The sequence below is a fragment of the Palaemon carinicauda genome, chromosome 33, assembly GCF_036898095.1.
Source record: "Palaemon carinicauda isolate YSFRI2023 chromosome 33, ASM3689809v2, whole genome shotgun sequence".
Taxonomy (NCBI): domain Eukaryota; kingdom Metazoa; phylum Arthropoda; class Malacostraca; order Decapoda; family Palaemonidae; genus Palaemon; species Palaemon carinicauda.
Window position 1 is genome coordinate 43,856,818 of NC_090757.1, and position 26,659 is coordinate 43,883,476.

Here is a 26,659-nt window from a genome sequence, read left to right on the forward strand (position 1 = left end):
TGAATTATATAGAGTAACAATGCTAAATAACTATATTTTAAACTTTGTCAATCTGTATTCTCAGCTTTGTCAATTCGGTAATCAAAACTCGTTTGTGCGACAAAATATATATAGAGGTAATATTATATATATATATATATATATATATATATATATATATATATATATATATATATATATATATATATATATATATATATATATATATATATATATATATATATATATATATATGTGTGTGTGTATATATATATAATTATATATGTATATATATGTATATATACTGTATATATTCTGTATATATTACAAATATATAATATAATATTACATCTATATAAATCTTATTTGGTTTTACAAAAAAATGGCCAGAAACTCAATTCTGAATAGGAAGTTGAATGGCACCACAAATTTTGATTTTAAAAGTGTAAAATTAGCCTTTTGTAACATGTTTATATTAATTTTGTTAGACCCTTATTTGCTCTTGTAACACATGTTTTAGTTAATCATATCTATTAATTCCATGATTTACTAATTCAAATCCCTGCACCAACGCTATTATTACTGTTGGTTCGATTAAAGTACTAAGGATCCTTAACTACTTAAGGGTAGTTTTACTTGACACGCCAATAAGGAAAAAAAATAAAAAAACTTACACAATTACGTTCATATTCTACTAGACCTATATCTTTCCTCGTTCATAAGATAAAAGTCATCTAGTACAGGCTTAGCAACATTTATTTTTTTTGGTTTACTAAAGTGCTAAACACTAGCAAGCACACAGTTTCTCCATCGCCATGAGTTGTCGATTCATTTATAAAAGTCAAGGATGTAATGGATTTGAAATAAGCTATGAATTAATTTGGTACCAGTTAAAGCATGAGAAGACAAAACCGTGGGAGGAGAGAAGTTTTCCTGTGGTGTTCGATGTGGCACAGTCCCTAACTGGTGAACACCAGACGGGTTTGAGTCCCGCTCAAACTCGTTAGTTTCTTTGGTGGTCTCTCCAACTTCACCATGAGCTGAGGATTTGGGGTTTGGGGAGCCTATTTGTCTTTATGCTGAGTCACCAGCAGCTATTGCCTGGCCCTCCTTGGTCATAGCTTGGGTCGAGAGGGGCCTGGGGCCGCTGATCATATACATATATGGTCAGTCTCTTGGGCAATGTCACTGTCCCTTGCCTCGGCCATTCATGAGTGGGCTTGCCTTTAAGCCTTTAAAATATAAAGCACGCAGATGTGAGTTGGCGATTTGTTAATTTTATGCTAATATGCATAGTTTTAATCTCTTCGAATTAGGATTTGAGGAAATTTTTGGTTATAACCAATTTATTTTGATATCCCTTGTCTTGTTTATTGCTCATATAAACCTACACCTGAAAATTCCGATTACCAGTGGAATGCAGATTTGTCTTTAGTCGTTACATGGTGTTTTATTCCTATTCGCTTTACAGTCAAATGTGTCCTTTCACTTGTACGACTTTCTACATATTCCCAACATTTGGTTCTGATAAATTTAAATTGGTTATAGGAAGGGAGGGGTGGCAAGGGAAAGTTTGATTTCATATAGCTGATGCAGAGAAAGATAGTAGAGATAATATATATGGGTCACACCCATTTGTGACGATATGTGCAAAATTTTTTGTGCTTAATTTAATCAAGTGTTTGGGGACAGGGCTTACTACCTCTTCGTGTAGCATGTAATGAGTTTGAGGGTTGAATCTTCTCTCCCCACCTCTATTTCAGTACGACACTCACTTAAAATGAATAAATCAATATCTGTTGCCCTGTTTGTGACTTCCTATAAAGGATGCTTTCCGGCTATTCTACTTGTAGAATCTTATACTAGATGTTTCTTGTTCCTGACTCGACCGAAGGGCTTGGTGTCCTGGGAGATTGTTGCATTGCATCTGGGACCGTTGCCTAATTGAGTGGTTTTTTAACAGAACTGATCCGATATTGATATTGTAATATCTACGAATAAATTACAATTTCTTAGTTTACTAATACATTGTAAGCGACTTTCAACAGCATTACTGGATGCAATGAACCTTGCCCTTCTTTGGGAGGGATTGAGGAAAGTAACGCCTCAGTGGGCAACGGAAAACATTTGGAAAAAGGTGACGTGCTTTGGGGTATCTTACAGTAACTTATAGGGGAATTTAAGTCATTGCTGCGTAAACATTGCTCATGCTTGTCCTGTCTGAATTTCGATGTCATTTTATTAGTTGGTGATTTTTTTTGGTATAAAATGTATCATGATCGTTGAATCTGCATAACGGAAGAGAAGTTAATTTACTATTAATTTTAACTATTCTACGTGTGGATCACTTGCGTTCTCATAAAATGAAAACTCACTCCACGTTTATTAAATGACTTCATTCATTAGTTCTTTACCTTCTCACTATGTTCCGTCCAGAATTGAGGTTGGCCATATGCATAACCCATCTCCCTTTTAAGAAATCGTTTTTCTATCTGCTTGAATGCCATCAATTAGATTTGTCTAGGCCCTAGGGATGTGGTTGATTTTAGGGTTTAGAAGCTTGGGTGGTTTTATGTAGACCAAGGGTCTACACAACGCCTTTTTTTTTTTTAAACTATGAAACCTAGTCAATGGTCCGCCTTGACACAAGGCCGCTGTAATTTAGAATAAGGTCGAAAGGCTAGTCTACATATTTTGAATTGTTCTAAATTCTGAAACCAAGTAACTAGTATTAATCCGAATTTCGACCTTGATTTCCCTAAGGCTGTCGCATATCGGATGTATTGTTAATTGCTTGTTTTGAACATTTTTTTTGTGGGGGGGGGGGGGGGCGGATGGGCTACACTGGACATTGTCCATGTAGGGTTGAGTACTGTTAATGCACCTCGCTCAGTGCACTGGTCCTTGTAGTCCTGTAGGGGGTTAGTTTTGCAAGTCTCACGATGCACTGTAGGCATTACTGAGCGGCTCTACAGCGTTTCTTCAGCCCTTAGCTGGACTTTATTTATTTGCACCTTTTTACTTTTAAATCCTTCCATGCTTCATTTCATCCACCTTGCTTTCCGACTTTCACCTCGAAATGTATCTGTTTGACCATAGATGAACTTTATGCTCAATTGCATCATTGTCCCCAGCACTGGACAATATATCACAAATCCATGAATCCAAACCTATAAATCCTATCCATTGGACATGCGATTTCCTTGAATCAATACAGTAACACAGTGCAACCAATTGATTTACATTATTATTTTTCCGGAATTATCTTGCTTATACTCAATATGATGTTTGCTGAAGTTCCTATTATTAATAACCGAGTTATTTTTTATACAGATTAAGAAATTATCAGTGTCCTAATTTAAGTTTTTAAAAGTTAATTTTGACCATCCAATTAATTGTTGTTTTGAACTTGATTCAACCTTTAAAGAATGCAAAACGGTATTGGTCTATTATATTAAGTAAAGGATTTTCTTTCAGACCGAGGAAATTCAGCCACTTTCTCCCTGGATGTTGGAAGTTACTGTAAGATTTGAAATTTTGTAATCGTCCGACCTCAGACGTCATAAACTCCACTTCCATGCTCTAGGTGAGTGAAAGTTATGTTTGAAGTGGACTCATATTTAACTCTGAATAATTGTCATATATAAACTATTAAAAGTTTAATTGTCATATATAAACTATTAAAAGTTTGAAAAAATATTATGATATCAGAAAGATTACATTTAGAATAATTGTGTATTAAACATGAAAGATTGACTAAGATATCAATAGAAATGACTTTGTTTGTACATGAAAATTTTATCTTTCCAAAGTAACAAAAGCCTATTCAAGTTTAAGTAAGTGGTTTAGTGTGTTTTATTTCTGGTACTCGTGATTTAAATATTAAGCCTAAAGTTAGGGAGGATGAAATATCGGCGACTGTGTGCTGTGGTATAGTAGCGTTTTGCAGGTGTAAGAATAGAACTCTAAAATCTGGTATTAATAATCTCATCAGTCTTGATATCAACTTGCTTGCTTTAAATTCTAATACAAAACTTCTCAATATATCTAAACACATTCTCGCTTTTAATAAGAACTTGGATTTAGTGAGCTCGCTCAACTTCAGCGAAGGCAGATATACCTAGACCGTGCAGGTAACAATAGTTATCTTGCCCTAGCTCGGTCACTGGATGAACTTACACACGTTTGTTGGATATTATTCATAATGCTATATCATTTCGTAATCCAAGGTTCAAGGTTTTCTCATGTGGTCAAGAGGCTTTTCATAATTTTTAAGGGATTTTGACGTAGGAAAAATCTATTTTTTGGGTGAGATGGCCATGTCGTCCTGATGGAAGTTCCCTTCGGTTGCTTCCTACTGTGAAATATTTCTGCGAGTGATATTACAAGAGAATTACCGTCAGGTAATGCAACTCGAATAGGCATCATAGTATACCCAGATGATTTTACTGGTCTGGATATCGTAAGTGATAATTGGAAGGAACCAGATAACTGGATAGCAACAGGAACAATCTTGATAAAGTTACTGGTTACCAGGACTCAAAGCATTTTAGGTCGTTAGTATGTTTTTAATTTTGTAGTGTTATAATTTTCAGGTAGATAATTTGCTTGAATTATAGTTACTAGGATACGTGTATTTACTATTCTCAACAACGTCCAAATAAATTTTAGCTTGAAAAAATAACAATAAAGGACTGGTCTTTAAATAAGCTTAGTTGGCACATTGAAAATCTTTTTGGTAGAGGCCGAGAGACTGGATCCTTGTACAACAGTAAGAGGATGGACTTCAACCACTAGAATGATTCAAGAATGGGATATGATTTTCGTTTTTTGCGCATTCACTTTCTGAATGGTGAATCGAAAAGTGTAGGCCTAATTGTGTCCTTTAAATACTGTTAATTGTTTAAGGATGTTTTATCGATTTAATTTGTCTTTGGGTTTATAGCATCTAGCTTTTCCAACTAGGGCTGTAGCTTAGATAGTAATAATAATAATAATAATAACACTTTTTCCTGCTTTCCTTCATGTATTGACTGCTTACGTGAACGGATTCAGCTTAGCGATTACTTCCATTCATGTAGCAGACGTGACTGTTTTCGTCTAGCTTGACCACCTATTCATCTTAGGTATATATATATATATATATATATATATATATATATATATATATATATATATATATATATATATGTATATATATATATATATATATATATATACAGTATATATATATATATATATATATATATATATATATATATATATATATATATATATATATATATATATATATATAGTTAGTCGTATCGCATTGAAGCAGTAAGTCATTCAATTTTGCATGTTGTATCTTGTTTGGTTTCTATTTCGTCTTATATGTATCAAGCATGATTGTAGTCTCGTTTTTAAGATATTCGAAGAAGCCTGAAGACTTGTATCGTTAATCCATAACAAAACTTTATAAAATATCAAACAAAACTTATTATGGGAGCATAACAAAATAAATGCTTAAACTTTTTTTTCAATGTATGCTAGTTTTTTTTTTTATTTGTTCACAACACAGATACAAGGAACGATACAGGAGAATTAACCGTGATCATGCGTATACATATCATCATCATCAGTTGTATGACGAAATTTCTAAAGTAAATGTAAGAATAAATGTGGAAGGAGGTACAAATTCGTTAGTTGAATTAGGTCTGTCATAGAAAAGGTTATTGATCTCGGATTTTTACCGACACCTTATGCCTATTAACAAAAACTATTGTAATTGGTTGTATAAAAACATTACAGCACTTTTTCATATCTACTGTGGGAAATAATACAGCTGAGGGAATTAATAACTTGAAGGTAATGGAAACTAGAATTAAAGTCAAATTGGTAGAAAAATTACAAAAATAAAAATAAAAACAGGGTAAATAGCTCTTTAGGATTGTTAATGTCCTTAAAATTGAAAAGATTCCAATCTCTAATAGTTACTCTTATCTAGTGGTATCTCACTTTCATGCTTATCAAAATTTCAGGTGGTACTTTTTAATCCTTTGTGGGTAATGAGCATTCTTATATTTTCTAATGTATCTATTCTTATCAGGTAACCTACGCAATTGGTAATAATATTCTCTTGTTTTAATTACCTCCGCCAACCAAGTTGGAAGGCGGTTATGTTTTCGCCCGTTTGTGTGTCTGTGTGAACAGCTTCCTGTCCATAATTTTAATCGTAGAATAATGAAAGTTGTAGGGATTAACTGTGTTGTAAAAAGCTGGAAATTATTAAATGTTGGAAGGTCAAGGTCACGGTCAAGCAAAATGTCCAATTCACGTAATCAGGTATAAGCTTAGACATCGTTGTCACAGACTTCAAGCCAATTGATACGTGTTAAGGTCAAGGGCAAGGTCAAGGTCGAGAAATAAGCTGCCGTGGCGGAGATCTGCGCTCAACTGTTTCCCTTTAATTCATAATGTTTTTCATCCATTTCAATCTTGTTATATCTAATTTCCCTTGTGAATAACCTCAGGCTTTGATTCTTTTAAGACCTATTAGTTCGCTATGGTTATATTATTCAGTGTGATATTTTTGATTAATGCTTAGTTTCTTAGGGAGGAGCTTTTTATTAGATTAGGTTATATGGAGTTGGTGGAAGGCTGTTGCAAGCAGTGAAAAGTTTCTTTAAAGGTAGTAAAGCATGTATTAGGATTGGAAATGAAGTGAGCGACTGGTTTCCGGTGAGAGTGGGGCTGAGACAGGGATGTGGGATGTCGCCGTGGTTGTTTAACTTGTATGTTGACGGAGTGGTGAGAGAGGCGAGTGCTCCAGTGCTTGGACGAGGATTGAAACTGGTAGACGAGAATGACCATGAATGGGAGGTAAATCAGTTGTTGTTTGCGGATGATACTGTACTGGTTGCAGACGAGGAAGAGAAGCTTGGCCGATTAGTGACAGAATTTGGAAGGGTGTGTGAGAGAAGGAAGTTGAGAGTTACTGTGGGTAAGAGTAAGGTTATGAGATGTACGAGAAGGGAAGGTGGTGCGAGGTTGAATGTCATGTTGAATGGAGAGTTACTTGAGGAGGTGGATCAGTTTAAGTACTTGGGGTCTGTTGTTGCAGCGAATGGTGGAGTGGAAGCAGATGTACGTCAGAGAGTGAATGAAGGATGCAAAGTGTTGGGGGCAGTTATGGGAGTAGTAGAAAATAGAGGGTTGGGCATGAATGTAAAGAGAGTTCTGTATGAGAAATTAATTGTACCAACTGTGATGTATGGATCTGAGTTGTGGGGAATGAAAGTGACTGAGAAACAGAAATTGAATGTGTTTGAGATGAAGTGTCTAAGGAGTATGGCTGGTGTATCTTGAGTAGATAGGGTTAGGAACGAAGTAGTGAGGGTGAGAATGGGTGTAAGAAATGAGTTGGCAGCTAGAGTGGATATGAATGTGTTGAGGTGGTTTGGCTATGTTGAGAGAATGGAAAATGGCTGTCTGCTAAAGGTGATGAATGCAAGAGTTGATGGGAGAAATACAAGAGGAAGGCCAAGGTTTAGGTGGATGGATAGAGTGAAGAAAGCTCTGGGTGATAGGAGGATAGATGTGAAAGAGGCAAGAGAGCGTGCTAGAAATAGGAATGAATGGCAAGCGATTGTGACGCAGTTCCGGTAGGCCCTGCTGCTTCCTCCGGTGCCTTGGATGACCGCGGAGGTAGCAGCAGTAGGGATTCAGCGTTACGAAGCTTCATCTGTGGTGGATAACGGGGAAGGGTGGGCTGTGGCACCCTAGCAGTACCAGCCGAACTCGGTTGAATCCCTTGTCAGGCTTGGAGGAATGTAGAGAGAAGAGGTCCCCTTTTCTGTTTCATTTGTTTGATGTTGGCTACCCCCCCCCCCCAAATTGGGGGGAGTGCCTCGATACATGTATGTATGTATGTATGTATGTACCCCTTGATTGACATGAGGATATTGTAAAAAAAAAAAATTTCAATTGCATTGACTAAAGCTTTTGTAAATTCGTGTGTGAATTATATTCAGTGAATTACCATGAACGTTCCTTGTGGTAATATAGCTGTGTACACTGGTTTTGCTCTCCTAAGGTTTATCAAGAGTGAGTTAGGGTGGGGCCAGGAATTTTATGTTGATGCTGGCAGTATTGTATTAATATTTCAAACTTTTGTCTCTTAAACAAGAAAATAAATGGTAGACTGTAATCAGCTTCGTCTAAGGGGAAAGGTGCCATGATAAGAGTAATTTATTTTGGTTTTTACCTTTTTTTCTCTTAGTCGAGTTCTAGGCACCTGAAGTATTTTCCTACCATTTTACAATGTTTCTGTCGAATGACTATATCTTTGGTTACAAGGATAATTCATTCAGATATTCCCAAGAAACTTGTTGATCTCGGTCTTGCCCATCTCTAACCCCATTGTCTTTCCAAAGGACACAATTTTGTCAACTGTCTCCTACATGGGTTCGAATCCCTCCAAATCATGATCAATAAGGCATTAGGACCACGGGGTCTTCCAAGCAGATTTGATGCTTCTAATGGTGACTTCTTCCCAGACATTGTCAGTTATTTTGAGGCAGTTGACAATATGGAAATGCTCTGACCAAAATTCTCAAAGGCTGAGTTGGCTTTTGAAGTTTGAATGACATGCTGATTCATGGGCTGGAGTATTATTTTAGTGCTTTTGGGTGGTAGGAACTTGATTTTTATAGATTTCAACTCCTGCATTAGGTCATCTCAAAGGCCTGAAGGATGGGCAGGAGCATTGTCCATGACTAAAATGGCTTGGAATGGGAGATTCTTCTCCACAAGGTATCTTTTGACAGCAATACCAAAAATTTACTCGACTCATTCCACAAACAAAATGTGGGTCACTCAAGCTTTTTTTTTTACCTCTTTGACAATGATTGCTTTTGTACCTTACGCTTTTTTGAAGGCTTGAACTGTGCACCAGGAACGGGTTAATTTGCAATCCCCACTGACATTAGCACATAACAACGGGTAGATAGTATTTCATGAGGTCGTGACCCAGAATTGCCTTTTTTGTTGGTGTAATGAAGGTCTTGAGGGTCCTATTCTTTAAAAAACTCATCTTGTCGCAATTAAAAATGTACTGAGGCATGTAAGACTTGAAATCCACGAGCCTTTTAAAATCGGACAAGAATACCTCTGCTGCCTTGACATGGAAACTTGCAGCCTCGCCGTGTCGCTCAACACACTGGATGCCAGTTCTCTTGAATTTCTCAAACCAGATCTGCCTCGTCATGACCATTTTTGCTTTTTTCTATTCAGGTACGTGGCTCCTTTTTCAAAAGGTCAGCATACAATACAATATTTTTTACACATTAGTAATTGTATCACCTGCTAACTAGTCATTCATTGGTAATTGTATCACCTGCCAACTAGTCATTCATTAGTAATTGTATCACCTACTAACTAGCCATTATTCTAGCTAGGCAGCAAGATTTAAAGGTTATCAAGAACACGTGATTGTTATCTCGATGTTATCACAGCTTTCGCAACATCAATTGACTTGAAATCCTTCAGACTTTTACAAATTAAGGATGTACAGTTAAACCAGGTCGGTCACGCGAATACCTTGTTCATGCTTCGCGATTAGATTTTCATTTCTACAGTAATTATCTTGGGACCCATTGCCACGATACTACACAGTACTGTTCAATTAAAAATGCAGCAGGAAATGTTTTCGTGCTGAACAATAGTGATAACAATTGAACAAAGAATAATTCCAAAGATGCTCCCCCGAGGTGATGCTTGTACGAGTGTGGAAGAATCTGAGGCTAGCAAGGGGGAGTATCGAGCTAATTAGAAACAATGGGGGTAAAAATCTTGTGACCACACAAGGATGCATGAGCACCACGTGATAGTTTCCTTTATTGCTTAACTAAAAATGTCTAAATGGTACGAAAATTTTCTTCGTAGACCGATAAAGATACCCGTAACCTGAATAAAATTTGTATTCTCGTATTCAGTTACTTTTAACCAAAATCAAATGTATATTCTCGCATTCAAAGTTACTCGTAACCTAATCCTAATTTGTATTCTCATATTCAGTTACTCGTAACTCCGGGTTCTACAATACTGTATGGTATTGGATGGCTTGAGTGCTGGATTGGTCGATGTTTTAATGTGATTTTTTTTTTCGTATAGCATTGTTAATATTACAAACTAAGTTATAACCCTAGTTGGAAAAGCTTGATGCTATAAGCCCAAGGGCTCCAATAGGGAAAAATAACCTAGTGATGAAAGGAAAATAGGAAATAAACAAACAGAAGTAATAATCAAAATATTTCAAGAACAGTAGCAACATTAAATTAGGTCTTTCATATACTGTATAAACTATAAATACTTGAAAAAAAGAGGAAAGTAGCCACTGAACAATTACATTGTAGTAGAGTTGTTTTAATTCCCTAGATTTATAACATTGTATTAGTTTACCTAGGGATTTGCTGTCAGATTTAAAAGGTGAAATTGATATTGGTCACCCCTAATGTTTTTCCTTGGGATTCACGACATTTTAACTGAAATTGTGAATAAGACAGTCACTTGATTATATATATCTTTTATTTAAAATGGTAGTTGGAAAGTATGAATTTAATTTCTACCGAAATCACATGCAGTATGTGGATATCTCGTGATGCAAGGTTTTAAGAAGTATGTAACATTTTGACATAGGTTATGGATAATTGATGCTGTGCATGAAGTTTCTATAAGGAAATGTAATTTTTTTTTCTTATGAAATTTGATGACCAACATGTCCGTTAAAGTCATGGTTTCTCAATATTAAGGCATGTTAATTACGACCACAATACCAGTTTTACTGAGTAACAGTAGCTGTGCGTATCCTTAATAATTCATAGGTTTATAGTATTTTCTTAATATCATGGATATTTTCTTTTCTACTTAGGATGACCTGGCGTCCCTAGGATTTATTGGTTTGTCTGAATTGTTGATGCCTTAATAGCCCTTTCCTTGTTCTTGGAATCTTGTGATACCCTTGGTTTAATAGTTGTTTCTCTGTGGGTGCAATGTGAAGGTTAAAGTAGGTATATGTTAGTAATATATGTTGGTTTTTCTTTTAGGTCCTGGAGTTAAGATTTTCCTTCTGATCTGTGGCTTTGCTTTTCGGGGTAAGAATATGGCTCCTTTTAGATTAGGATTAATTTTAGTTTGTTCCAACACAAAATACTTACCGAGAACTACTTTCTTTTGGAGTCACTTGGTGATCTCTCTTTCTCGACCAAGGTTTTTCGCGCCGTTACCCCCCTACTCCGTTCTCTACATAGGCCTACCCCCGCCGCCAAGGAATGCGCCCCGAGGGCAGGATTAGGGCAGGTCACTGCTTCTCTGGGTCATTCTCCTCATTAAGTTCCTTGGTCGTGAGGTGTTCACACCTCACTCTCGTCTCTCTCGATCCTTTGTGCGCGTTTAGTGTTACACGTGTTCCCAGCGTGGGGACTTGTGTTTTTTTGCAGTGTGCTTTCCCAAGTGTTCCTGTGCGTTCACTTTTCAACCGTGTGCTTACCCGGTGTTTAATTCATTTCCTTAAGTGCTTGTGTCGTGCGTTGTGTGCGTTATGGAACAGTATTCCTTGATTTCCTTCAAGGAATTAACAGCTGAAGGGAACAATTTTACAATAAATCATTCTTCCTCCCCTTATCCTCGGTGTTAGCCGTGTAGGGGCAGCTTATGTTCCCCTTCAACCACGTGTCAGGACTACTAGTCCTAGAACGTAGTGCAGTGAGTGCACTTCGGCACCAAGAGGAAGAATACATCCAAGAGGCTCATAGGAAGACGAGCCTCTCCTCGCCACTTAATTCCCGATGCCTCGTCGAATAGAGATTCTTATACAGCCATCTTCCCCTACCCAGAGTAGGAGACGAGGTAAGTCAGTTGCGGGGAAGTGCCCATTGCTCTTCCCCAGGAGTGTGAGTGGGTGCGGTATAGCACCAAGAAGAAGTAGGCGACGAAAGGTTTGCCTAAGAAGACTAGCGCCGGGCGTCTCGCCTGACAGAGCTTCCCTACCACCCTCTCCTACCCAGAGTAGGAGACGAGGTTGGTTTATTGTGGAGAAGATAACTCTTAAGAAGTAGTTCGAGGTAAGTACTACTTTCGAGAGAGTGTGGGGAGACGGAGTCCTGGTGCAAGCAGGCCACGTCTCCTCTGATGACCCCATGTGGGGGAAAAATGTCCCTAATTCTTCTCCAGTCTCTTAGCGTATTTTTCAGTCTCTTCTGCAGCCGAGGGCCTCGCCGAGAAGGAGCCTCCCAGGTCTGTATTGCAGCGTTCCCCGGACCGGCAACCCAGGGTTTTTCTCACCACGAAGGCCATCCTCCAGACGCAGATATAACCCTCGCAGGGAGAAATGCGAGAAGGCCTCTTCAGGCAGGCGTAAGACCGCGAAGCTTCCGGTTCACCCCGCCAGCGGGTGTAACCGGGCTTCTTTACGGGCAGCCTGGCCGAATCAGCACAGCTGGTTCGGCCCTCGGACTTAAAAGGAACGGTTCCCTCCGTCGGGTCAGCCCACGGGGATCTGCGTCCGCGTCCCCCAGAGAGAATACACGAACAGTAGTCCTCGACGGTACGGCGATGCCGGTTCTGACCCCCGAACCTGGTGCGGAGCTCCCCGCCGGGGAAGACCGGTACCACCGCAAGGGAGTGCCTGGTATTCCAGAACCGAAGCGCCCGGGGAGTGCCCGGTGACCCGGCTCCTCGAGATCAAGCCGTAGGAAGGACTCTACAGGTAAGCGTAAGTCCCCGAAGCCTCTGGTTAACCCCGCCCAGCGGGGGGAAACGCGCTTCTTGTCGGGCGGCCTGGCCGAACCAGCCCAGTTGGTGCGGCCTTCGGGTCAGAAGGAACGGTTCCCGCTGTCGGGTCAGCCCACGGGAACCGCATCCTCGGCACCCAGAGCCCTTGGGCGGACGAGAGTCCCCGCTGAACCAGCGTTGCCTGCGTTAACCCAGGCCCCTGGTGCGGACGTCCCCGCAGATGAAATCCAGTACCTCGGCAGGACGGCGCCCCTGGCCCCAAAGAGCTAGACGTCCAGTCGGCGTGCCCGGTAACCCAGCTCCCCGGCCCCAAGCCGAGACCTCGGCTGACGGAGAGGAGGGCTCCCTGACGGAGGACTCCGTCTATAGGAGGGTGGTTAGCCTTTTCAGAAGGCACCACAAGTACCGGAACCTGCGACTACGGATGAAGTTTCCTGGAAGTCAAGCCTTTTGAGGATCATGCAGACTCCCTCCCAACCTAAGACGTCCCTAGCACTTCCTCTAACCCGAGATCTAGTCCTAGAGCAGGAGTATGTCGGCAAGGTAGTGGCCAGCAATGCCGAGGCCCCCCAACCTTTAAGGTGGAGTCAGCAGTAGACATCCTTAGTCAAGGCGTTTCAGACGGTAGAGCCTCTTCGGCCCCAGTCTGGTTCTCGCCAGCAGAAGCCTCCATGATGGAGAAAATGTCGAGGGACTTAGTAAACGTCTCCTCTTGGCTGGACTGGTGGGCTTACACTTTGGAAGGTGTACAAGCCTCCTTTGACCCCGAGGACCCTGTCCAGCAAGGCCTACGGAGGGACCTCATTACCTCCGGGGGTAAAACCCTTAGGTTATTGACATATCAGTCTCTCGCACTAACAGCTAACTGGGTGCTCTGGAAGCGAGACACTGTTCTGGCAAAGGTGTTTTGGAAGGTACCAGACAGGGAGACGCGAGCCATTCGCAGCTTTCCCCTGTGGGGAGAGTCTCTGTTTCCTCGGAAGGAACTAGAAGCCATAATGGAGAAGGTCTTGAAAAAGTAGGAGGCTAACGTCCCCAGACCTACGACTCCTAGGAGACCGCCCTATAAGAGGTCCGTCTCGGATAGTGCCGCGACACCCCAAGCCTCTACCAGCACTACGAGGAGAGAAGCCCCCCTCTTCCTCCTGGTCCGCAACGCCTCAGCCCCCCCGCAGGGGAGCTCCAGCGCCCTCAAGCTCCTTCAGGTCGGGTTACTCCGCCTCTAGGAGAGGCAGATTAGGCCGCCCCTCTAGAAGAAGATAAGAGTGGGAGGCCCCCTATCCCCGCCCAACCCTTGGGTTGGAGGATGCCTCAGACATCATTGGCAAGCATGGAAGGCTCAAGGAGCAGAACCTTGGACAGTGTCCGTACTATAGGAGGGCTACAGACTTCCGTTCCTAACGGAACCACCCCCGCTTTTTCCGGCCAACTGGATAGAATGGCTAGATCCCAAAGACCCGTTAAAGAGGACCACCCTTCAAGAGGTGGTGTCGTCCATGCTAGAGAAGGGTGCCATGGAAGAAGTTCTTCTCCCAGGGCCAGGTTTCTACAGGCGCCTGTTCCTGGTGGAGAAAGCGACCGGGGGGTGGAGACCGGTTATAGATCTGTCAGCTCTCAGCAGGTTCGTCAAGAAGGCGGACTTCAAAATGGACACTCAGAATTCAGTCCTGCTGTCCTTGAGGGAGAAAGATTATATGATGACCATCGACCCCAAGGACGCATACTTCCAGATTCCGGTCCACACCTCGGGTCGGAAGTTCCTCCGGGTGAAATAGGGTTCCCAGATCCTGCAATTCAGGACCCTTTTCTTTGGTCTGTCAACAGCGCCCCAAGTGTTCACGAGAGTCTCCACGGCTGTCGCAGTGGGGGCTCACGAACGAGGCATCCGCCTTATCAGATACCTGGACGACTAGTGGCTTCTTTCCGCCTCAATGGTCCTCTTGGAGGGACAAGGGAGAAGTCTCCTCCAGTTTTGCAAGGATCTGGGGAGCGTAATCAACCCGAAGTAGTCAAATCTATCCCCATCCACCGGAATGAACTACTTGGGAATGACATTGGACATCATTCGGGGAAAATTTTCCCTTCGGAGGATAAGATAAGAAACCTCAGGCACATTAGTCAGCCGTTCCTGTCAGAACACCCCAGGAGGGCGAAAGACTGGCAGAGGCTGATAGGTCACCTGGTCTCATTGGAGAACCTAGTTCCCCAAGGGAGGGTAAGGCTCAGATCCATCCAATAGAATCTCAGGAACCTCTGGTGACAGACGGATTCACAGCAGGTGCTAATCCCAGTCCTTCCAAACACGAGACCCTCCCTAGAATGGTGGCATTGCCAGTTGAACTCACTCAAGGGGACGACCTTCGGGACCGGCCCTCCCGAGTTACTACTGTTCACAGACGCCTCCAACCAGGGATGGGGAGCCCTTCCCCTCGACGAAACGGCACGAGAGACCTGGTTGGAAGGGGAGAGGCAACTCCACACAATGTCCTGGAGTTGGAAGCAGTCCAGAAGGCGTGCCTACACTTCGCAAGTCTGCTAAAGGGGAACACCGTGGCGTGGATGTGCGACAACGCCACGGTAGTGGCATACATAAAGAAGCAGGGTACTTGTAATCGAAGGAGTTGTGCGATCTCACCATAGAGAGTCTAGATTGAGCGGAAGAAAATAAAGTGGTGATGTTAGCAAGGTTCATTCCCGGGAAGAAAAACGTTCTGGCCGACGGCCTCAGCAGAATGGGCCACATAGTAGGGACAGAATGGTCCCTTCTCCCAGGAATAGCCAAGCTCATCATTCAACGCTGGGGTTCCCCGGTGGTTGACCTCTTTGCAACAACCTCAACGCCCAACTCCCAGTCTATTGCTCCCCTGTACCAGATCCGAAAGCATCCTTAGAAGACTCTTTTCAGCACAAGTGGGACAATCTGGATGTGTACGCCTTTCCCCCTTTTCACGTTGATAAGACAAGTGCTCAACAGAGTAAAGACGGCTCGAAACCTAAAGATGACTTTGGTAGCGCCCTGGTGGCCGGAGAGAGAGTGAGTGGTTCGCGGATCTAAAAGACCTATCGAGTCAACCGCCGTGGCCTCTGTCCGCCAGGTCAGACCTTCTGCACCAGCCTCACTTTCTCAAGCTCCACGACAGCCCACTCTCCCTACGTCTTCACGACTGAAGACTAAAGAGCGACTCCTGAAGAAAGAAGGATATTCTTCCTCCACGGCTAAGAGAATGTCTCTATTCCTGAGAAAGTCGTCAACCGCGGTCTACCGGACAAAATAGACCTCCGTCACGAAGTGGTGCTCTGAGAAGCACATTAGACCTCTTAAGGCCTCTGTCCCAGACATAGCAGATTTTCTGGTGTTTCTCAGGGACAAAGCATGGATGTCAATCCCAGCCATAAAAAGGGGTTCGGGCTGCCTTAGGCCAAGTCTTCCTCCTGAAGGGCATCGACCTGGGGGCCTCGAGACACATAGCGATGCTTGTCAAAAGCTTCGAGCAGTCTTGCCCCCCTCAGGCGGGAAAGGTGCCCCAGTGGGACTTAGGCAAGGTCCGGAAGATGATGTGTCGTTCCCCCTTTGAACCCTTGAAGGATATCGTGGACAAAGATCTCACCCTCAAGGCCGTCTTCTTGCTGGCCTTGGCGTCCGATAAGAGAGTGGGAGAGATCCATGGTTTGTCATTCGACGTCTCTCACTCCGACCAGGTATCTAAAACCTCTTCGTTTCCACAGGTGTTAATAGGAAGCAAGTTTCCAAGAACACCATTTCCTTCTGGCTGAGACAAGTCATCGCTAGAACCTATGAAGAGGATAAAATGGCAGTGCCAGGCACTCCCCGGCCCCATGACATCAGTGGTCTGAGCACCTCCTTGGCCTTTGAGAGAAACATGGCGGTGGGGCAGATCCTACAGGCAGGCACTTGGTCGCACCAGTCAACCTTTACTGCCCACTACCTCAAGGATTATTCAAGGAAATCCTTGGACGGGTTCTCCATTGGGACAGTCATGGCCGCCCTCCAGGCTGTGTAGCGGTAAGGCCAGAGGCTGTCCCCAACGATGAACACATTCTTCGCGACTACATCCGGAGGGAATCGTCAGAAGAATTTTTTAAGAGGTAAGTCTTAGATAATAGCGTAAGGTTGCGCAGTTACCCTCACTCCCGCACTCTGATAGGCTCCCGCATTCCATAGCCCTCTAGGCCCTACGTGCCGAGTCAAGTGTCAGAATAGCACTCCCGCCTCCTAAAGTATAAGTCTCCAAGAGAAAGTAGTTCTCGGTAAGTATTTTGTGTTGGAACAAATCAAAAATTTTAAGTAATTTTTATTTTTCCTAACATACTTACCGAGAACTACTTTCGGGTAATGGCCCTCCCTTCCGTCCCCGAGTGCCATCCTTCCATTGCCAAGTTGGGCTATACGACGAACTTAATGAGGAGAATGACCCAGAGAAGCAGTGACCTGCCCTAATCCTGCCCTCGGGGCGCATTCCTTGGCGGCGGGGGTAGGCCTATGTAGAGGACGGAGTAGGGGGGTAACGGCGCGAAAAACCTTGGTCGAGAAAGAGAGATCACCAAGTGACTCCAAAAGAAAGTAGTTCTCGGTAAGTATGTTAGGAAAAATAAAAATTACTTAAAATTTTTGATTTTAGCTTGAATTGACACTAGTAAGGGTGATAAACATATTGGGATTCTGCCTGTGTAAGCACTGCGTCTTTCCCGACTGTGACTTGGTTGATTGAAGTTACTCGAGTGCATACTACTCTTTATATGGATGCTGATAGTCTGGGCTTGATTTATGAGGTGAATGGGGAGGAATGCATGCCAGTTATGCATCAGAATAGGTTGTCTTTTCATTTGGCTATGGGAACAGAGGAAAGTTTTGTGTTAAAAAGGGGGACTAGTTCGTTGCTGTAAAAGTAGTGTGCGCTGTGGATAGCACACAAGTCAGTGCGAAAAAGTAAGCTAATATGACCCGTCAAAGAATTCTCTCTCTCTCTCTCTCTCTCTCTCTCTCTCTCTCTCTCTCTCTCTCTCTCTCTCTCTCTCTCTCTCTCTCTCTCTCTCGATAAGCAACAATAAAATTAAAAATTTCATTTTTTTTTCAGGTTACCGATCCTCGACCGCCACCCTGGACATCTGATATCAAGCTCAAATATCATCAAGCTCAACTCCTCTTCGACACTAATAATGCCCAAAAAGTGTCTGATATCAAGTGAATATAATATAATTTATTATAGAGGCTTAACTTTCCTTTAACCTTAATACCTCTAACACTCGTATGAAAAGTAATATTGGTGGCTTGGTTATTAACAGGTTATGGGTTTGAAATCTTGAGAACTGACATTGAACTCAGTAGCCCTTCGATACTAACAAATCAAAATTTTAATGTGGAATGCTTATTTACTTAGATACGAACTGGATGGGCTTTAACAAATTTAGAATTATAGATTTGATATTTGAAAAAATTCCACATTTTCCTATATAAGGCACTGTTCTACCAAGCATGAGAGGAAAAACTACAGCTTTTAGTCTGTATCATAGTGTAAGAAAGTAAGATTCACATTTTAACCAATATATGTTATTTAAAACGCCAGAGAAACTGTTTCAAGTGCCACAGAAACTAACAAACTTCCCAAACTGAAGGTATAGAGAAAAGTTAGTTGGGGAAAAAAAAAATACAGACGCATTTTGGTAAAAATTAAAACTGAAAAATAAAAAAGCTCTGCTCCACATATATTTTGACGGTTGGCTTAAGCAATTAATTAGCTGGGGATAAGAGCCAAGAACCTTTCGAGTCGTTAGCGCGTAGTAACTTTTTTTGTAATTTCATACTTAATATAATCTGTTTCGTCACAAGCAATAGAAATTGTGTAATTTCGATCGTATTTTAAGAAAGTTTTGACCTGCCAGAAAACATATTTTAAACTTCGAGACAAATTTTTTTGTTCATTGCTCTTCGATGAAAATTGTTAAACTACCCTTAAAATTCTAAACTTGACCTTGATTTTGTTACTATTCTCAATTTCTAGTTTCACCGTATGTGATTTCTCAACTGCAATGAGGCAAGTTTATTTTAGAGTTCAAATATAAGAAGATCGACCTATAATTATTTCCATTTTCTCGTCGGCTTTTCCCTTACTTGGGTTATACGAATTAGGCGTTCTTTCCAAGCCTCTCATACTTGAGTAATTTCCTTCAGAATTCACACAAAGCCTCGCCAGTTTCCCATTTTTACATGAAGCTTTCATGGACCTTTTACTTGTCATTGATATATCCACTTCTTTTCTGATTAGTTGTCCCGCTTCTTACGTTTCACTTTCCCAAAATAGTTCACTATTCAATAACCCTTGTGATTTTTAGCATAAACCTTGTATTTTTTAATCAAGGCATTATATACTTAACCGTTTTCAAAATCTTATTAGCACCCACATAGCATTCATGGTAGTACAGGATCTTTTGCAGTCTCCGCCACCTTCGTCTAGACTACTACTAAGCTCCTACTGGATCTTGATGCCCGTGTTGCAGTTCAATCTGTCCCCCGATGTAACTTGAATATTCTAACAATCAATATCTGCTTTTACTAGAACAAGATTTTCTCTTTTTCCTTGAAAACCATTTGTCTATCTTGGTCCCTTGTCATACGCTTCCTCGAGATGATACAAACTAGTTTGGTGAAATTTTTCTTTATCCCAATAGACTACTGTTATTGACACCTCGAGCCAGAAGAAAAGCTAATCATTCAGGCTAAAGCTAATAACTTTTCTCGTTTTCATCTAGCAATCCTATTATTACTTTCACATGTTCAACATAATAGCGTAGCCTATTTCTCTTTATAGTTTCATTATTGTACTTTTATTTCCCCACCCTTCTGGTTCAATACATTATTTTTATTAATAAAAAGCTCAGGTATTTCTATTATTACCAGACCATTGGTATTTCAGGTTGTCATAGGGCTTGAAATATTCCCTAAACTATCTCATTAATTTTTAGTTATGGTATTCAGGTATTCAAGATTGTTGTCTAAATACCAATATTTCCCATTTCCTATTTTTCTCTAGTCATGAGATATCACGCATTTGTTTCATTCTTTATTTTCACCTTTTATTTTACCAAGTGTAATTTTTCCTTAGACAATTCACTATCCTTTATATTTAGTTTTAACTCTCCTGTTAAGATAGGCGAAGCATATCTTTCTTTACCATACAAGCCTCTTTAGCTTACTGGTAATTCTCTTAGCAACTACGATTGTGGGCTGCATTATTATACAGGGATGCCAGGTTTGGCCTTTTTCAGGGCAAAAGCCTCAAATTTGTCCCTTTTGAAATTGGTATCCTTGAGTAACTGCATGAAAAAAGGTTGGCCTTAAATGCTATACTTTTGGCCTTTTAAATCTGGTCGATTAAAAGTTGGCCTTCTCTGTATTTAGAAAACCTGGCAACCCTGTGTGGGCACACTACTAGAAGTGTTGAGCCAAGTGCTGCAATCTAAGCACACTGCGTCATTTTTAGTTTCTTCCAGCAGTAGCGTCACAACCTACTTGCTTTTTATCTCCCAATTTCTAATTAATGCCACGTATATCAGGCTGATTCTTTGGTTATTTATAATTTGCTTATTCCACCCTTCCTGCTTTTACTTTCCTGTTGTACCAGCCACCTCTACGTAAACTCATGAGCTTCATTTCCATTCCTGTTCCAATAATTTATCTCAAACATAGCATTTTCAACTCTCACTTGTTTACTTTAACTCTCGTGTTCAGTTCACCGATATAATTCGTCCTGTCATTCCCAATTATAGACTTCAACTTTATCCTTAATTATTCTACCCTTAGGGGATTAGACTGGGTAAGGTCTGTTTGGGGTGCAGATATCTATGATTATCTTAGGATACGTCCCTGATTATACACGATATTCGGATAGTAGTTTCCGGGGGTTGGAACCCCGTGATACCTGACGGTAATTCTGTTGTAATATCAATCACAGAAATATTATACTGTAGAAAGTTGCCAGAAGGAACTTCAATCAGGATGACATGGCTATCTCACCCAAAAAATACGATTATTCCTACGTCAAAATTCCTTATATTTTCCTTTCAATTTCATTGCTCATTTTACCTTTAATTTATTATTAATTGCTTTTTATAGTTTCTAACTTCTTGAGCTTTAATTTTGTTTCTCTAACAGACTTTCCCACCTACATTCCTTTATTTCTTCTTCAACCATTTATCAAAACCTTTATCATCTGATATGATGAAGTTCTGAAAAAAAAAAAAATAATTTTTACACTTCTATTCTATGCTGGCCATATGCCTCACTTCCCATTAGCTCCCATGATAATCTGGTTTCAGATGGTTTCCGGTAATTTGATTTTAAGGTGTAATGCCAATGTTCCAAATATGTTAACGTATTTATACTTATTAATATCTTGAACCACATACCACATTCCTTTTTTGTTTGGCCTATGCTTATACTATGGTCTTCAGAAAACCGTTCCCTTTCATATTTAAACTCTTATACAGTTTGCCATTCAATCTTTAATCTTACCTGTAATATTTGTAAAATAAATAAATCGTCTTATTACTATACAGTTGACTTCAAAAGAGATTCTAGCAGAAAAATTTCCAGTTCTTGCATACTGAGGCAGTTGCTAATAGGTTTTTCTGTTACATGTTTGTTATTACTGAGGCACATGTCATCCACATATATCAGAGCCTCTGTTGTAATATTTGATTGTAAGTTTTCCTGCATACTGTATTAACTTTGTTTCGAATCCTCTGACATATCTCGAAATTCCATCCCCAATCCCTGCTTTTGATGTCACAATTACGGACTGTTGTTTTGATGACGTATTAGTTTTTAGTTTTTTTTTTTTTAGTTTATCGACTAAACTTCTTTTTCTCCATTTTCTGTCCCTTATGATCTTGCTTGCTTGCTTGGTAGATTGCCAGCCCTTTTTGCTGGACACAGGTTCTTGCGTTGGCAGGCCGTCAACCTTATGATCAATTCAATTTGTGGTAGTTTCAGTTGCACTGAACATATCTCACCTTGTGTGACAGGACAATCGTTTCCCTAAATGTTTTGTACTTAAAAGTAATCTAAACAGAAAAATCAATTTTTTTTTTTCTCTTGGCTATGCAGTCACTCCAATATCAAATACACATCGCAATCTCCAACCTCAATCTAGAAACACTTGCCAAACTTCTGAAGTTTGCAATCTGACAAGCAGCTTGTCATACTGGCTGAGAGCCTACAATTATTTAACTTGATAAGCAGCTCATCAAGTAATGAAAATAATATGAACAGACTGTAATCATGTATATAAACTTTACCGTGAAAGTTTTAAACTTAAAACGGCCGAATGACTACCATTCGAACCTCCCTTACCATCTTAAACTTGGAAGCCACGCCCCCTAGTTATTATTCTGGTTTCCACCAAAGAAACTAATTTTATTCTATTTCTCCTATTTCAAAGGAAATAAATATTTCCACCATTACGCCCTGTCACGATAAAGTAAAAATTTCTCGACTACTACACTTGTTTGCTGTCAATGTGTATGGGCAAATGAAACAGTTGCTCCCAGGCGATTTTCTCATTTTAAACCTTTCCTCCACATTATCAAAATAGGCTGTTTCCATGTAGCCATTTAGAACTTCTCCAGCCAACATTCCCTCTTGAATGTGCACTCCTTGCTACTTTATTGTGGTGTGTATCAGACACCAAATAGTGAATATTTCGTGGAATATCTTTAATCTTCATTAGTACTTATTTACCCCGCCACTTGCATCACACCTGCATTCTACCCTCATTAAATGTCATTTTCTTGTTTGTCTAACCATACCACTAAAATTCACATTTTTCCTATGGCATTGCTAGTTATTTAATGGCAGTTTTCATTGTGATCTCTTCTTCATAAAAGACGTTCACGTTCAATATAAGTACCAATACCACGTCTTAATCTTTAGTTTGTCATCTGGCTGCAATTACAATTTGATCAGAATTATTCGTGTCAGCGATTAAGCATTGCCTAGAAAATCATATTAGTTAAGCATAAGACACTATGGAATAAAAGCTACTAACAAGTTGAAAGTCCGAAACAATATTAGACTCGAGGGGTTTTGCATATCAAGAAGTGACATTGAAAGCAGTCCCATTATCGACATTCTTAGGTCTCATAACCCACATGACCCAATCAGAGAGTAATTAATTTAATGAAGCTGTCCAGGTTTCAACCCATGATGTTTAGCAATCAGGAATTAAATATTGTCAGAATTAAGTATTCCAATTTATTCGAGTATTATTGATATTCAATTAGATGTATTACATCAGGGGATCTCAACCTGTTTCACGTTAAGTACCCCCTGAGTAATAAAACCGTTTACCCGGTTCCTTGTAATGTAACATCGAAGAAAATTGTTATTTAATTAACTGATGATGATATTGAGAAAAAAATTGATATTCCAAATATTTCACAAAGATACTACACATGCAGGAGTGAAGCAATATTTCCTTTATCAAACAATTCGGAACTTCGGTACGTTGACGGCTGTGCATGTTTGTTGCAAACGAGTTAATCAATTCGAGAAGCAGTTTTGGACAGGTGGAACTGTAGGTCATGTTCCACGCTCAAGCCATTTGGTCACGGAAAGGGGTTTCAAATGCATCTTTTGTAAAGGTTTTCGTTCATCATATCTACGAACTCTTCTTATGTGTTATATGGGAGAAGGTGCAGAATTACTGTGAATGGATTTCTAATAAATTTTGATCGTAATCTCTCTCCCTATCCCTCCTTTCTAGCGCTCGCTCTCTCTCTCTCTCTCTCTCTCTCTCTCTCTCTCTCTCTCTCTCTCTCTCCTCTCTCCTCTCTCTCTCTCTCTCTCTCAGCATATTCAACTATTTGAAATATTTTTTGTCAGCCATCTAAGTAACCCCTATTATCGACTTTTGAAATCCCGGGAGTTAGTGAACCACAGGTTGAGAACCCCTTTATTACATTATAGGAAGATGTGATATTGAATTAGATGTAATATATTAACTAAAAATCAGTTATGAATGGTAATTGAGTAGTCTCTTAGTTGAACTATTAACGGTAATCTAGTGGTTGGATAAGAAACGTTGCGTAGTTGGTGAAGTTGCCGTGTTCTTAGAAGGAGAAACAAATGATCTTGTTACATGCATTTCTTTTCTAACTGTAGTTACAGTGAGGTCCCTTGCCGAGACTTTTATGAGATGTGAACCCATCTGCATCCAAATGCAAACTCTCATATCACACTTGAGATATCTGAAAGCAGCAAAACTATTTCACTTTCTTTAATACCAAATACTATTACTTTTCCAAAAATGTCACGTGTCAGGATATAATGACAGTAGATTTTCTTACTGGGGAGTATTAAAGTAATTAAATTTTGAAGTGGAAAATAATGTTAGTACAGTATTTTAACGTTAAAAGTGATATCTCAAGTATGACATTGTCCTTTAAAATAATTTACTTGTTTTCATGTCAGTGACATGCATTTTTACATGTTAGTCCACCTCTAACTTTGACCTTGGGCTGTAGTAACTATATAAAGATGCCACTTAGAACTTTTACAATTTTCATTAATACAAGTGTTCGATTCTTGAAATCTATTACGAAAATTAACGTTCTCCCACGATAGAACTATTAGAGTTCTTAAAACGACCAAAAGGCTCAAAACAATTAACATCATATTTTTTTCGTGGCCGACAGCCTTCACTAGAAGAAATAAAAGCCGTTATATATGATATGATTAAAATAAGAAATTTAAATAGTTTGAATCAATGGTTGTCAGGTGATATTCATTCCAAATAACGGTGTGTTGAGATAAAATCCCGTTTTCTATTCAAATGATCCATGAATAACCCACATGCCAGCACTAAAATAGATGGTTGGTTTTTCACCCCACTGTTTACCAAATTAGTGAATAAAAGTACCCCCTATTATCGACTTTTGAAACCCCTGGTGTTCGTGAACCACAGGTAGAGAACCCCTGAATTACATTATAGGGAGATACGATATTGAATTAGATGTAATACATTGACTAAAAATTAGTTATGAATGGTAAATTCAGTAGTCTTTTAGTTGAACTATTAACAGTAATTTAGTGGTTGGATAAGAAACGTTGCGTAGTTGCGAGAAAATGATCTTAGCATTCTTGTTATATGCCTTTGTTTTCCAACTATGATTCCAGTGAGGTGTCATATCACACTTGAAAGCAGCCGAACTATTCCCCCCCCCCCTTTTTTTTAATACCAAATACCATTACTGTTCATAGATTGTCACGTGTCAGGATATATAATGACAGTAGATTTTCTTACTGGGGAGTAATTAAATTTTGAAGCTTAACGTTCAAATATACAGTAGTACCAACATGATTTTATGTAATATCTCAAGTATGACATTGTCCTTTAAAATAATTTACTTGTTTTCATGTCAGTAACATGTATTTTTGCATGTTAGTCCACCTCTAACTTTGACTTTGGGCTGTAGTAACTATATAAAGATGTCACTTAGAACTTTAACAATTTTCATTAATACAAGTGTTCGATTCTTGAAATATAATATGAATATTAACGTTTTTACTTGATAGGCCTATTAGTGCTCTTAAAACGACCAAAAGGTTTAAAATGATTAATATCAATTTTTTTGTGGCTGTCTGCCTTAACCAGAAGAAATAGAAATTGTTTGAATCAATGGTTGTCTGGTGATATTCATTCCAATTAACCGTGTAGAGATAGAATCCCGTTTTCTATTCCAATGACTCGTGCATAACCCACATGCCAGCATTAAAATAGATGGCTGGTTTTTCACCCCATTAGTGAATCAAAATTCTTGAAGGAAATGTAAGACTGTGGTGTGCTTATGGGTGTTACAAATGTCAATTGAGTAATGTAACGGAGTATGAACAATTATGGGTTAAAGAAGAAATATCTTACGGTGTAGTTGGTTGAGGATGTGTTGTACAATTAGATCACATACCATTTCTCTAATGTATAAGGTATTTTTCCATTTGAAGTTCTAATAAGGTAATTGTAGAGTCTATTATTGAATAAAATGTGCATATAAATACAGGTTTGTACACAACATTTAGTTGTTAAAAAAAATAGATGTCACAATTTCTACATACCAGATGGTATTGCATAATTAATTTGTCGTCAATACTTCCAAATGATTTTTTTATTATATACTTTGTCGTCAATTATTTAAGATTTACGGAGATGTGAGAAAGCTCCAGAAATGTAGGGTTAAAGTTGATCGAAAGCCGAGGTTTATGAACCGTAGTAAAACAATCAATATCAGAAGGAAGGCCACTGCAACGTACTGGGAAGACCTTCACGAGGATTTTCGCACTATCTCCCAAAATTAAGAAGAAATTATACCAGTTGGCAACTTCCATTACCTGTTTCGGATTTTAAACACCATACTATATACAATATTGTCAACTACTGTGAACTTTGTATAATAAAAACATGTACTTCTATTAGGTCTTTATTTCCAACCACTGATTCCACTTGATGCTAAAGGCTGATTTTCTTAAATAACACTAAACGTAATTTGTAGTTTATATTTTATTCTCCAAGTTACAAATCATACATTTTTCCCGCCAAAAAACTTGAATTATTTTGGACAAAATGTCAGCTTGGTCACTTACAAACATCACTAAGGTCAACAACGCCAAACCTCGTACATCATTCGTCAGTGATATATCGCTGTCGTAGTTCAACAAGTAGGAAAAAACAAGGAAAAATATGAAAAAAAAAAAAAAAACTAAAAACTGAGATGTCCAGATATTTTATCCATTTGCCCTGGATGACCGGCTCCTAGTCAATTCATGGGTACCCCCCCCCCCCTTCCAAACGCCGAGCAAATTCTCTTCTGTCGAGTTTGTCATAACATCTCAGCGCAG

At 39.8% G+C, this 26,659-nt stretch overlaps 1 long non-coding RNA gene across 1 annotated transcript in view; it reads left to right on the plus strand.

Annotated features, from left to right (window-relative positions):
- The window catches only part of LOC137625941 (uncharacterized), a 30,552-nt gene extending 4,320 nt beyond the window's left edge, over positions 1-26,232 (plus strand). The window contains exons 2-4 of the long non-coding RNA XR_011040949.1: positions 3,457-3,565; positions 17,847-17,953; positions 25,961-26,232. This is a non-coding gene — a long non-coding RNA (uncharacterized lncRNA). The remainder of the gene's footprint in view (positions 1-3,456; positions 3,566-17,846; positions 17,954-25,960) is intronic.
- The last annotated feature ends 427 nt before the right edge of the window (positions 26,233-26,659 follow it).